Genomic DNA, 11,636 nt, shown 5'->3' on the forward strand with positions numbered 1-11,636 from the left:
TTCAAATTGGTGCAGCCACTATGGAAACTAGTATGGAAGTTCCTCAAAAAATTAAAACTAGCACTACTATACAGCCCAACGATTCCACTTCTGAGTGTAAAAAAAATCCAAAACCCCAATTCAAAAGGATTTTTGCACCCTTATGTTCATTCCAATAGGTAACTATTAAACTAACTTTGTCTCTCTATACCTGTAGTCTTTAAACACTGATAATCATAATAATAAAAGCATAATATGCTAATTAGACCAGACGTCCTTCCCGACGACCTTCTGGATGAAGCCAGGACTGCAAGGGAAGCCTGGGTCCCAGCCAGAGGGAAGCCTGGGTCCCGGGTGCCAGAGGGAAGCCATTGCCGGCAGCCGGGAGAAGGGAGGCCTACTCTTGCAAGAATTTCGTGCATTGGGCCTCTAGTGTTCAGATAATGACTGATGAACAGAATTCTCTGAAATTTTACTTTTGATAAATCCTACCTTGTGTCACAGACTGGATGCTGACTCTGAGACCCTGATTAGCCTGTGGGAGGTTTATTAAAAAGGGCTCTTAGGATCTCCGCCTGTGGACAGAAGTTGGGCCAGGATGCAGGCCCAGTGAGGCCTCACCTGACCCCATAGGGAACCCTGGAGCTGGGATGGCCCTTTAGAGTTGTCCTAGTGGCAAAGGGGCTGGAAAATTCAGGCCCTGGATTCAGCCAGTTAGGGCAGGCTGCCTTAGGAGGAGGCGAGATCTCCTAGGGGCAGTTTCCCTCAACTGAAGACCAACTGCCCTGGCCAGGGAGGCTCAGTTGGTTGGGCGTCGTCCCATTCACTGACCGGTGGCTGGTTCCATTTCTGGTCAGGGCACATGCCCAGATTTCAGTCTCAATCCCTGGTGGGGGGCATGCAGGAGGCAGCCAGTTCTTACATCAATGTTTCTCTCTCTCCCTCTCCCTTCCTCTCTCTAAAAATTAATAAGCTATTCTGAAATGACAAACCCAAAGAGGTTTGACAGCTGTGGACCCTCTTCAGGAAGCTGTGGGAGGGGGACGTGAGCAGCACATCACATGTCCATTGCATGTCCATTACATGTTCATTGCATGTATGGGCTGACTAGTGTCCCACTCCCAGATTTATATGTTGAGATCCTATTCCCCTCATACCTGTAGTACCTGAGAATGTGGCTTTATTTGAAATAGGGTCATGGCAGATGTAATTAGTTCAGATGAGGGCATACTGGGATAGATGGGCCTCATGTCCTGTGTCTTCCGGCCAAAGGGGAATTAGGAAACAGAGGCACACAGGGGGAACATATCTCACCCAAGACCCACACACCCACAGACAGCTCTGAGATTCATCCCGGAGTCAAACCCACACACAGAGACAGGCTGTGGAAGTCATAGGGGGCTTTTTCAGGCCCCATCTATAATTTTTAAAAAATATTTTTATTGCTTTCAGAAAGAAAGGGAAAAGGAAAGAGAGACAGAAACATCAATGATGAGAGAGACAACCTGAATGGCTGCCTCCTGCATGCGCTCCAACCAGGGCCAGGGATCGAGTCTGTAACTGAGGTATGTGCCCTTGACCAGAATCAAACTTGGGACCCTTCTGTCTGCAGGCCAATGCTCTATCCACTGAGCCAAACTGGTTAGGGCTCCACAATCTTTTTAGCTAAAATTCAGGACAGCTGCTTGTCCTGACTGGTAGATTGCTCTATCATTTAGGAGAGAGAAGGAAAACTGCCTGTGATGAAAGTCACCGAGGGTCAGGCCACAAGGCTCTGACTTGCCTTTTCACCAGTTGTCTTAATAACTTAGGGGGATTGATGCCACGTTAGCCAAACCTTGAGTAAAACAGACCTTGAACTTGTGTGTGAGGGAACCAGTATCCCAGCAGACTAAACAACGGGATAAGCCTGAATGATGAAATAAATAAAACAAAAATGTAATGCCATTAAGCTTATTTTAAAGTAAGCTAAGTATAAATAAGAAATACATGATTAAAAATGATTTGTTTTCACTGACCATAAGCTCACTCTGAGCCGCCCGGAAGGGACTGTGCAGGAGTGGATGACGCAGCAGCTTCATTCATGAAGTCTGAACGCGCAGCAGGGAGCAGGCCTCACTCTACTTGCTCTACTCGCTGGTCGAACGCCTAGGGCAGTGGTTCTCAACCTGTGGGTCGCAACCCCTTTGGCGGTCGAACGACCCTTTCACAGGGGTTGCCTAAGACCACCCTGCATATCAGATATTTACATTATGATTCATAACAGTTGCAACATTACAGTTATGAAGTAGCAACGAAAATAATTTTATGGTTGGGTCACAACCTGAGGAACTGTAGTTAAAGGGCCAGAAGGTTGAGAACCACTAGCCTATGGGGTTCAATTTCATTCAGACACCACATCCCCGGGGCTCCTGCCAAACTGGAGACTTCTCAGGAGAAAATTACCAGGATGACGAATGACCTAACATCATTTCACACCGGGAAACACCTGAAGTAACTGGCAAGAATTCACCAGGAGAAACAAGAAAGGAAGATGGAAAGCCCACCCTAGGAAAGGGATGAGCTGCGTTCTGAAGGATTCTGAGAGATACGGGCACAGCCAGCACCAGCACGCGGAGGTTTCAGTCAGAGACGCTCATTAACTTAAAATCCAGGAGGGCCCTAACCGGTTTGGCTCAGTGAATAGAGTGTTGGCCTGTGGACCCAAGGGTCCCAGGTTCAATTCGGTCAAGGGCGTGTACCTTGGTTGCGGGCACATCCCCAGTAGGGAGTGTGCAGGAGGCAGCTGATCGATGTTTCTAACTCTCTATCCTTCTCTTCCTCTCTGTAAAGAATCAATAAAATATATTTTTTAAAAATCCAGGAGGAACTAGGAAGCATCAGAGCTGTGCAGAGAGAGACGGGAGCAGATAGCCACAGGGTCTCGGGGTCTCTCCGAGGCTGTCCGTTTCAGCAGGCCCCTGACCCCTTGCCAGGCGCGCTAGAGAAAAGGTCTGTGCGCCAGGTAGAGCAGGCAGATGCCCACTGTGAATCGAAATTCTGATTCACCCCTTCCTGACCAAAACCTCTGCCTGACCCCTCAGTGCACACTTCTCACCATTCGTCAGCCCCTTTTCGCTTCATCTTTTGTTCAGTTATCTCGGGCCAACTACAAGGTCACAAAAGGGACCTGGGAGGCACTTTGAAGCATTTGCTGGCAGAATACCCTGTACAGGCGTCCAGCGCATCCTTGCTGAGCTCCCCGCTGACACACCCCCCAGGGCCCATCTCCCAGGATGTATCCATTGCCTCAGCCCTCTCACCCCACATCTGTACCTGCCCTTTGTCGCAATGCAGCGTAGTGACCAGGAGCTTGGTCTTTGGAATCACACTTAGCTGGCATCTAATCCTGACTCGGCCACTCGTTAGCTGTGTGGCTGTGAGCAGGTTGCATAGCCTCTCGGTTTTGTCTTAGGGAAAACAGAAAGTGTGCTAGCATGTAAGCGATAGTGTTAGTGTATAATAAATTAAATGGGTTATTATGTGCAAACCCTTAGGATAGTGTGGCAGATAAGTGCTGAGTAAACGTTAGCAAGTAGTAGATACTGTCTTCTCTATCCTGGTTTCTAATCCTCTCCATAACTTCTACCTGCTTTTAGCCGCCTTCCTTTCTCCCAACAATATGCCCACTGAGGCCCTTAACCAAGGTGCTACCCTGAGTGTGTGAAGATGGGAAGGAGACTCAAATATGCTTCAGAGCGTTATTCTTTCATCCGGGCAATTTCCCTGCTGTGTTTTAAATAATGCATGCAAAGACAGCTTCCAAGGCCCACTTCTTCAACAAAACCGTGTCACAATGCGGGCAACTAACATCCCGTAAGAGAATTAGTGACGGAAAACATGTGCAGGCCTCTCCCTCTGCCAATGTCACCTCTTCACTCTGCTGCTGGTGACAACACTCTCTCCTGAAACCATACACATGTGGTCCACACACCCCCAAATTAATTAGCTGCGCAGAATCATTACTCTGGGAGTCTGTACAAATCCATATATATATGATGTCAATTGATTTCAGAGAGTAAGGAAGAGAGAGATAGAAATATCGATGAGAGAAAATCATTGATTGGCTGCCTCCTGCACGCCCCCTCCTGGGGATCGAGCCCATAACCTGGGCATGTGCTTTGACCAGGAATGGAACAGTGACCTCCTGGTTCATAGGTCAACGCTCAACCACTGAGCCACGCCAGCTGGAGTACAGATCTTTTTCTATCCCAACCTTTATCCAGCCATCACAGAAAAATCTAAACGTGGGAGAGAAAGAGGAGCTTGCCTGTTTTCTTGCTACCATTCTGATCACAAGTTTACTGGGAACAAAAGGTTTTCTTTACAAGAAAATATAGACAACAACATTTACTAAGTCATTGCCAACAGAAACTAAAATTCCCCGTGCTGTCAGTATTTCTGTCTCCCAGATGCCCTTTGCGGCGGGCCTGTGGCCATGGCTCAGGTTCTCGGCCCTTCTCTGGCTCACCTCCACCTGCTCCAGGTGACTACAGCACCATTCCTTTCAAGCCCTCATCTGGGTGCTTGTTCCTCGGGTTACTAGAAACCCACCACTTACTCTCTGAGGCTAAACCATGGTTCTCTCTTTGCTGTGATGCCATAGCCCTGTCCTATGCCTACTACACCTTCCCATTCTAAGCATTTGGGTGGGAAGGTGGAGGTGGGGGCCAGAGAGACTTGCCAGGCATCACTAATCACGTTTGGCAATAATTTTGATGTCTTTTCCCAACCAATTCACATACCACACCACTAGCACCACCATAAGGAAATACTTTTTTCCAATTCATATCACATTTTCAGCTGGCATGCCACAGCTAAACTTATAGATTACAACTTGTCTACTACATGACCTAATTCTACTTTTAACCAGCCGCTGGCCTAGTGACCGGGCCATCTCCCTCTACTCTCTCAGTAGAGAGAGTGGCTCCAAGGTACAGGTCAAAAGAATCCTCTATTACCATCACCGTGGTTCATTGAGACAACCTGAGGAGCGATGGCCCTGACCTCCCTGATTACCTGCAAATTCTAAACCCATTGAGAGTTAGAATAAACCTAATCTTGGGACGGTGCCTGACTCCATGAAGCATAGACAAGTCTTTCCCGCAGGGGAATCCATTCTGAAGGCAATGAGAAGCTACCGCTCATGTGACCTGTTGTAGAGTCTCTTAAAACAAATTATATGAAGTGTCCAATGAAAATCCAGTAATACTGTATCTAAATTTTAATGGACAGTTCTAGATATTGAAAACTTTTAAATATTAAATAATCACTTAATTCAAACTCCAAAGAGCAGGTTTTTAATAACATTTCAATAATAGGAAAACCTACTAGACCATGAATATCTCATAACTAAGTAATATTGATATGGGAAAGTTGTACATATGTGTGTGTGTGTGTGTGTGTGTGTGTGTGTGTGATCCCTTCAGTAGGAGGGACCATGGAGTTCATTATATGTTAATTGAAAAAAAATAAACAGTCCAGCCAGTGTTGCTCAGTGGTTGAGCATCGACCATGAACCAGGAGGTAGCGGTGTGATTCCTGGTCAAGGCACATACCCAGGTTGCAGGCTTGATCCCCAGTAGGGGGAGTGCAGGAGGCAGCCAATCAATGATTCTCTCTCATCACTGATGTTTCTCTCTCTCTCTCTCTCCCTCTCCCTTCCTCTCTGAAGTCAATAAAGATCTATTTAAAAAATAAACACAAAGTCAGGGATAAGATGAAACTTGAAACTCAAAATATTAAATTCTTTTTACCTTTCAGCTTTAAGTAACTTAAAATATAGCCATCACTCTTTTCTCTTGTAATTCCTCGAAAACAGGATGAAAGAGGAGATGTTTAAATGTGCACTTAAACTTAAACTGTTGTAAATATATGTTTTCTTTGAAACTGAAGGGAAAAGGAAAGCCAAACAAATAAATAAAAAAAAACTGTGATAGTAATTTTCAAGGTATCAAAGACAACTGCTAGAACATCTTATTTATAAATTTATGACAGATCTTAGTGGGGAGGGGCTTGGGAGAATTGGAAGAGATTAACGAAAGAACTTATACACATGTGTGCATGGACACAGACAATAGTGCGATGAAGGCCTGGGGTGAGGCAGGGGATGGGTGAATGGGGGTAAAGGGGCGGTCAAAAAAGCTAAACATGAATCTGAGCAAGTCCTTAGATTCAGCTAATAACTTATAGTAACTACAGAGGACAGAGTTACTTGTTAAACCCCACCACAGAGGCAATCAGCAAAATCACACTGTGGTAAATTCTATGGGACAAACAACCTATGTACCTCAACACATAAATAACAAGGGGAAAGAATGAACAGATTCAGTGTGAAACCTACTGATTGAAAGAGACTTTTTTAAAAATCAGCCGGAACCTTGGCTTCCTCCATCGCCGGGGCAACCAAGCCTCATGTTCGTTTCAGCTGGGTGGCTGCCGGCCGACATCTTGGTTGGCAGTAACTTGCATATCACCCTGATTAGCCAATGGGAAGCATAACGAACGTATGGTTAATTACCATGTTTGTCTATTATTAGATAGGATATATATTAAAGCTGAGGTCACTGAAGGTCAGCATCCCTCTGTGTCCAGATAGAGCTACCTCTATACACACTAAAACTTTAGAGAATGCTGCTCTGAGAGTGTGAATGAAGGTGTACTCAAAGACCTACATGATTCAAAGGTATTTTGAGTTTATTTTAATTTACTTGTTACACGAATAAAAATAGTTATCAAATGTCAAAATAAATAAATGAAACAAGTACTTGCTCTCCTGAAGATAATGACAGCTTTACTTCTGCGTCCTATTAGATAAGTCACGGTGCCTGATAGAAACTCTCCCTCTGCTAGATCTAATTGATAATAATTAAATTTCACCAGTAGGCCTGTTCCATATTATTTTTAAATGTGTCATCCCAACTTAACCACAGGTAATGGATGCTGTTCTCTGTAAAGGACTCTCAAGGGTAAGGTAGTGACTTTCAATTACAGACAGCGTGAAACTTCCATTGTCTGCCCTTCTGTATTCAGCGTCCCCAGTCCTTGGGTTTCAGCCAGCTAACAAAAGACAATCTATCGCCATCTTTCTTATTAGATTAGACTGTTGACAGTATGATAATCCGCATGTGAGAGAAAGGCTGATAAGATGAGTGAGCAGAATTCTCTTTCTTCACAGCAAGCCCATGAAGAACATCATTTAGATTCTGGCAAAAGACACTGCCCTAAGAGCACCCTTGGTGGTAGTTCTGTGTCTGCCCTGTACAGGTTGTGTCTTCAAAACATCTGTTTGATTGGCTTGTGCTTGCCCCCACCCCGTGTTGTCCCCTTCTTGGAGGCAGGAAATCCAGTGTGTGTTCCTCTGAGGTCCCGAGGGAACCAGTGATCTTCTCTGAACAGTAGGTAATCAATAAGGACTTGTTAGGCTAATTTGCTTGCCACTTCTGTTTGCCAACAGTTCACAGCGACTCCACATCGCTTGATGTTGTGCTTTAGTGAAGCCCCTATGAGGCCTTATAACAGTGTCACACAATGGAAAAGGCAGGAGGATTTTGGTCCCAATGTGCTGCTAACTTAGATGTTATGGGGCATGCCAAGAAAAAAATAAAACCCTCATTGGGCCTTTAGACCCCTTGACACCCTCCCACAGAGAATCTTTAATGTCACCTTCTAGTGAGATCTCCCTAACTATCTTAGTTAAGATTACAGCCACGACCAGCTCCAATCCAGAAGACCCCTCCCCTATTCTTGCTTTATGTTTTCTTCATACTACTTAGCACCATCTCACACATTAACCTATTGACTGCTCCCCTCACGCGAATGTAAGGTAACAGCTTCATGAGGGCAGAGACTTAGTCTCTTTGTCCCCCTTACCTGCGGACATGCTTTTTATGATTTTAGAGCGGGGTGCGGGGGGGCAGGTGGGAGGGAGGGGGAGAGAATTGATGTAAGAGATACATCAATCAATCGCCTCCAGTATGTGCCCCAGTGGGGATCAAACCTGAAACCTAGGCATGTGCCCCAATCGAACCTGCCACCTTTCCGTGTATGGGATGATGCTCCAACTAACTGAACCACACTGGCCAAGGTGACACTCTGTCTCTTTTAACAAAAGTATCTTTGATAAATGCAAGGGAGACTTTAAATTTTTTATATTTTTGTTGATTTCAGAGAGGAAGGGAGGAGAGAGAGAGAGAGAGAGAGAGAGAGAGACAGAGACATCGATGAGAGAGAATCATCAATCAGCTGCCTCCCGCACGCCCCCTACTGGGATCAAGCCCACAGCCCAGGCAGGTGCCCTTGACCAGAATCGAATCTGGGACCCTTCAGTTCCTGGGCCAGCCCTCTGTCCACTAAGCCAAACCAGCTAGGGCTGCATCAGAAAGTCTAGATGCTCAATGAATACTGTTAATGAGAAATATATAACTGACATTCCACTCATGAGAAGAAAGTAGAATTAATAGATTGAGACTGGACAAAGGCCCATTGCTTTAAGATTTGAGGACCCTTTTCCCAGAAAATAGGATACATATGTGACTAAGGAAGAGAACATATAACATTTGCAAATTTCTTATTACAAGTCCCTCTTTGTTCAGAAAGTATGCAAGCCTAGTCTTCGTATTACTTCTGGAGGATAAGGAACAACTTTCACTCCGTTTTCTATTTCATAGAAATTGTCAAAAGAAAATGAGTGATGACTAGATTCCAAGTTACATAAAACATTTGCTGGCATTTGGAACTTCAGAGAAAATTAACAAGAGGGGGTGAGAATCTCTCCTCTGGGAGTCAGCACTTCAATACAGCAGAGCCTTTGTTGGAAGGTTCAAGAGCCTCTGCTTGTAGTCCATCCCCAATCCCGAGAGCATAATGTCATTTGATGGCTCAGATCATTGAAGAAGCTCACCTTCAGGCAAAGGACAGGAAGCAGCAATGAAACATGTCAATACTACTGAGTTTTCTATTTGACAGGGAATAAGTGGATTGAAAAGCTCCGTCGCATGTTCTGTCTCTCGGTGTCCTGCAATTTTCCATCTTATTGTCATTTTTTAAATTTGGAGAATAACTTAGCCTTACCAACCCTGGCAAATCGACATGGTAATCATTCTTCCAAGTGTTCCCAAAGGTCCTACGGCCAGTTACATGGGTAGCAGTTCACTGGGGGCACAGACTGTAAATTTGATTTTTTTATAACTGTTTTGCTTTGTCTTGTCTTGTTGGGGGTTCTTGGACAAATGGTCTGAGTTCAAATGGATATTCCGGGACATGAAGTGCCCTTAGAGCCCAATTGTTAGAGTAGAAGCACATGGGAAGCAAGTAATAAGTCCTGTTCTGGCCTAGGTTTGACTCATGGTAGGCCCACTGGATTTACTGGGTTCATGAACTCACCCAGTAGTTATTTCTCTGGTCCCTGAATGTATGTACATAGAACTGGGCAGAATTAACATTCATTCTTTGACATGTGAGGTAAGAGCAGGTGCAGTGAAAGCTTTTGAATCTTCCTTTACTCTCACTGAGCTAGTTGATAAAAAGCATGAGACTTCCACTCCTAGTTGTGATATAGAAAGTAACAACAGCCCAGCCGAGTGATCTGTGGTTGAGTGTCGGCCCACGAACCAGGAGGTTACAGTTCGATTCCTAGTCAGGGCACATGCCCAAGTTGTGGGCTCAATTCCCATTTGGGCGGGGGGGTGTGCAGGAGGCAGCCGATCGATGATTCTCTCTCATCGTTGATGTTTCTATCTCTCTCTCTCTCCCTTTTCTCTCTGAAATCAATAAAAATATTTTTTAAAAATATTATATACTTTTAAAAATTGCTATAATATGAAGATTCTTCCACACCCATTCATGGATTAAAAGACTAAAAATTGGCCCAGCCAGTGTGTCTCAATGGTTGGGCATCAACCCATGAACCAAGAGGTCACCAGTTCGATTCCCAGTCATAGTACATGCCGAGGTTGTGGGCTCAATCCCCAGTAGGGACAGTGCAGGAGGTAGCCGACCCATGGTTCTCTCACATCCACTTTCTATCTGTTTATCTCTCTCCCTTGCTTTCTCTCTCAAATCAATTTTTTAAAAACCATATAGAAAAAGACTCAAAATTATACGTATTTCATGTCTCTCCAAATGCAATGCAGTTCCAGTCACATTTTATAGAAATTTACAAGCTGTTTCTAAATTTTTATGAGAATGCAAAGAACCTAGAATATCCAAACCAAAATTGAAAAAGAAGGATAAAATAAAATACTTACATTGTCTGACATAATGACTTTACAGCTACAATAATTAAGAGATTGTGAATGTTCTAAGCACAGATGAATAGGTCAATGGAACAGAATAGAGTCCAGAAATAAACCAACACATATATGATCAACTCAGTGGCAAAAGGAAAGTCTTTCTTAACAAATAATTCTGGAACTGGATAAACATATGGGGGAAAAAATGGGTCTCTACCTCTATGAAATCATACAAAAAAATTAAATTAAGATGGATCATAGAACTAAACATAAAAGCAAGATTCATAAAGCTTTTAGCAGAAAATACAGGTATGTGTATATTCATGATTTAGAGGGAAGAAGGGTTTCTTAAATCAAAACAAATAGCATTAACCATAAAGAAAAAAATGATAATTTAGATTTTATTAAAAATAATTTTCTGCTTATCAGAGGCACCTTTGAAAGTGAACAGTCAATCCACAGACTGGGAAAACAGTCACAGTATAACCTTAAGAGATAAATCATAGCTCCAATATATTCTTAAAAATTACTACAAACCTACAATAAAAAGAAAACCCTATTTTTCTAAATGGGCAAAGACTTGACCAGACAATAAGAGAAGATATAGGTATAGCCAATATCACATGAAAATGTGCTCAAAATCATTACAATGTTAAAAACAGATTACTGCCCAGCCGGTATGGCTCAGTGGTTGAGTGTCAACCCAGGAACCAAGAGGTCGCCATTCAATTCCTGGTCAGGGCATATGGCCAGGTTTTGGGCTCAGTCCTCAGTGCAGGGCATGCAGGTGGCAGCTGATAGATTATATTCTCTCTTATCAATGTTTCTAGGTCTCTGTCCCTCTTCCTTCCTCTTTCTAAAAAAATCCATAAAAACATATTTAAAAAAAAAGAAGAAGAAGAAGCCCTAGTCAGTTTTCTCAGTGGTTACAGCATCGGCCTGCAAACTGAAGGTCACAGATTAGATTCCATCAAAGGCACATACCTCAGATGCAGGCTCAATACCAGGCCCTGGTCAGGATGTGTGTGGGAGGCAACCGATCAATGTGTCTTTCTCACTTCTATGTTTCTCTCTTTCTGTCTCTCCCTTTCCCTTCCTCTCTCTTTCTAAAAATAAGTGGGAAATATATGTCCTCAGGTGAGGATTAACAGGGGGGAAAAAAGCAGCTTTACTTATAAAAGTCAAATCTTGGAGATAATTCAAGTATCATCAACAGGAGATTAGATAAACAAGTTATGATAAATCTAACTATTGGAATACTACTGAGTAGTAAAAGGAACAAGCAACTGGTACTAGGAGCAATGTGGATGATCTCAAAACATTATGGTGAGAGAAAAGCCAAAAGAAAAAATTTATACAGTATGGTTCTGTTTATTTTTTAAAATA

This window comes from Myotis davidii, unplaced genomic scaffold, assembly GCF_000327345.1.
Source record: "Myotis davidii unplaced genomic scaffold, ASM32734v1 scaffold865, whole genome shotgun sequence".
Classification (NCBI taxonomy): domain Eukaryota; kingdom Metazoa; phylum Chordata; class Mammalia; order Chiroptera; family Vespertilionidae; genus Myotis; species Myotis davidii.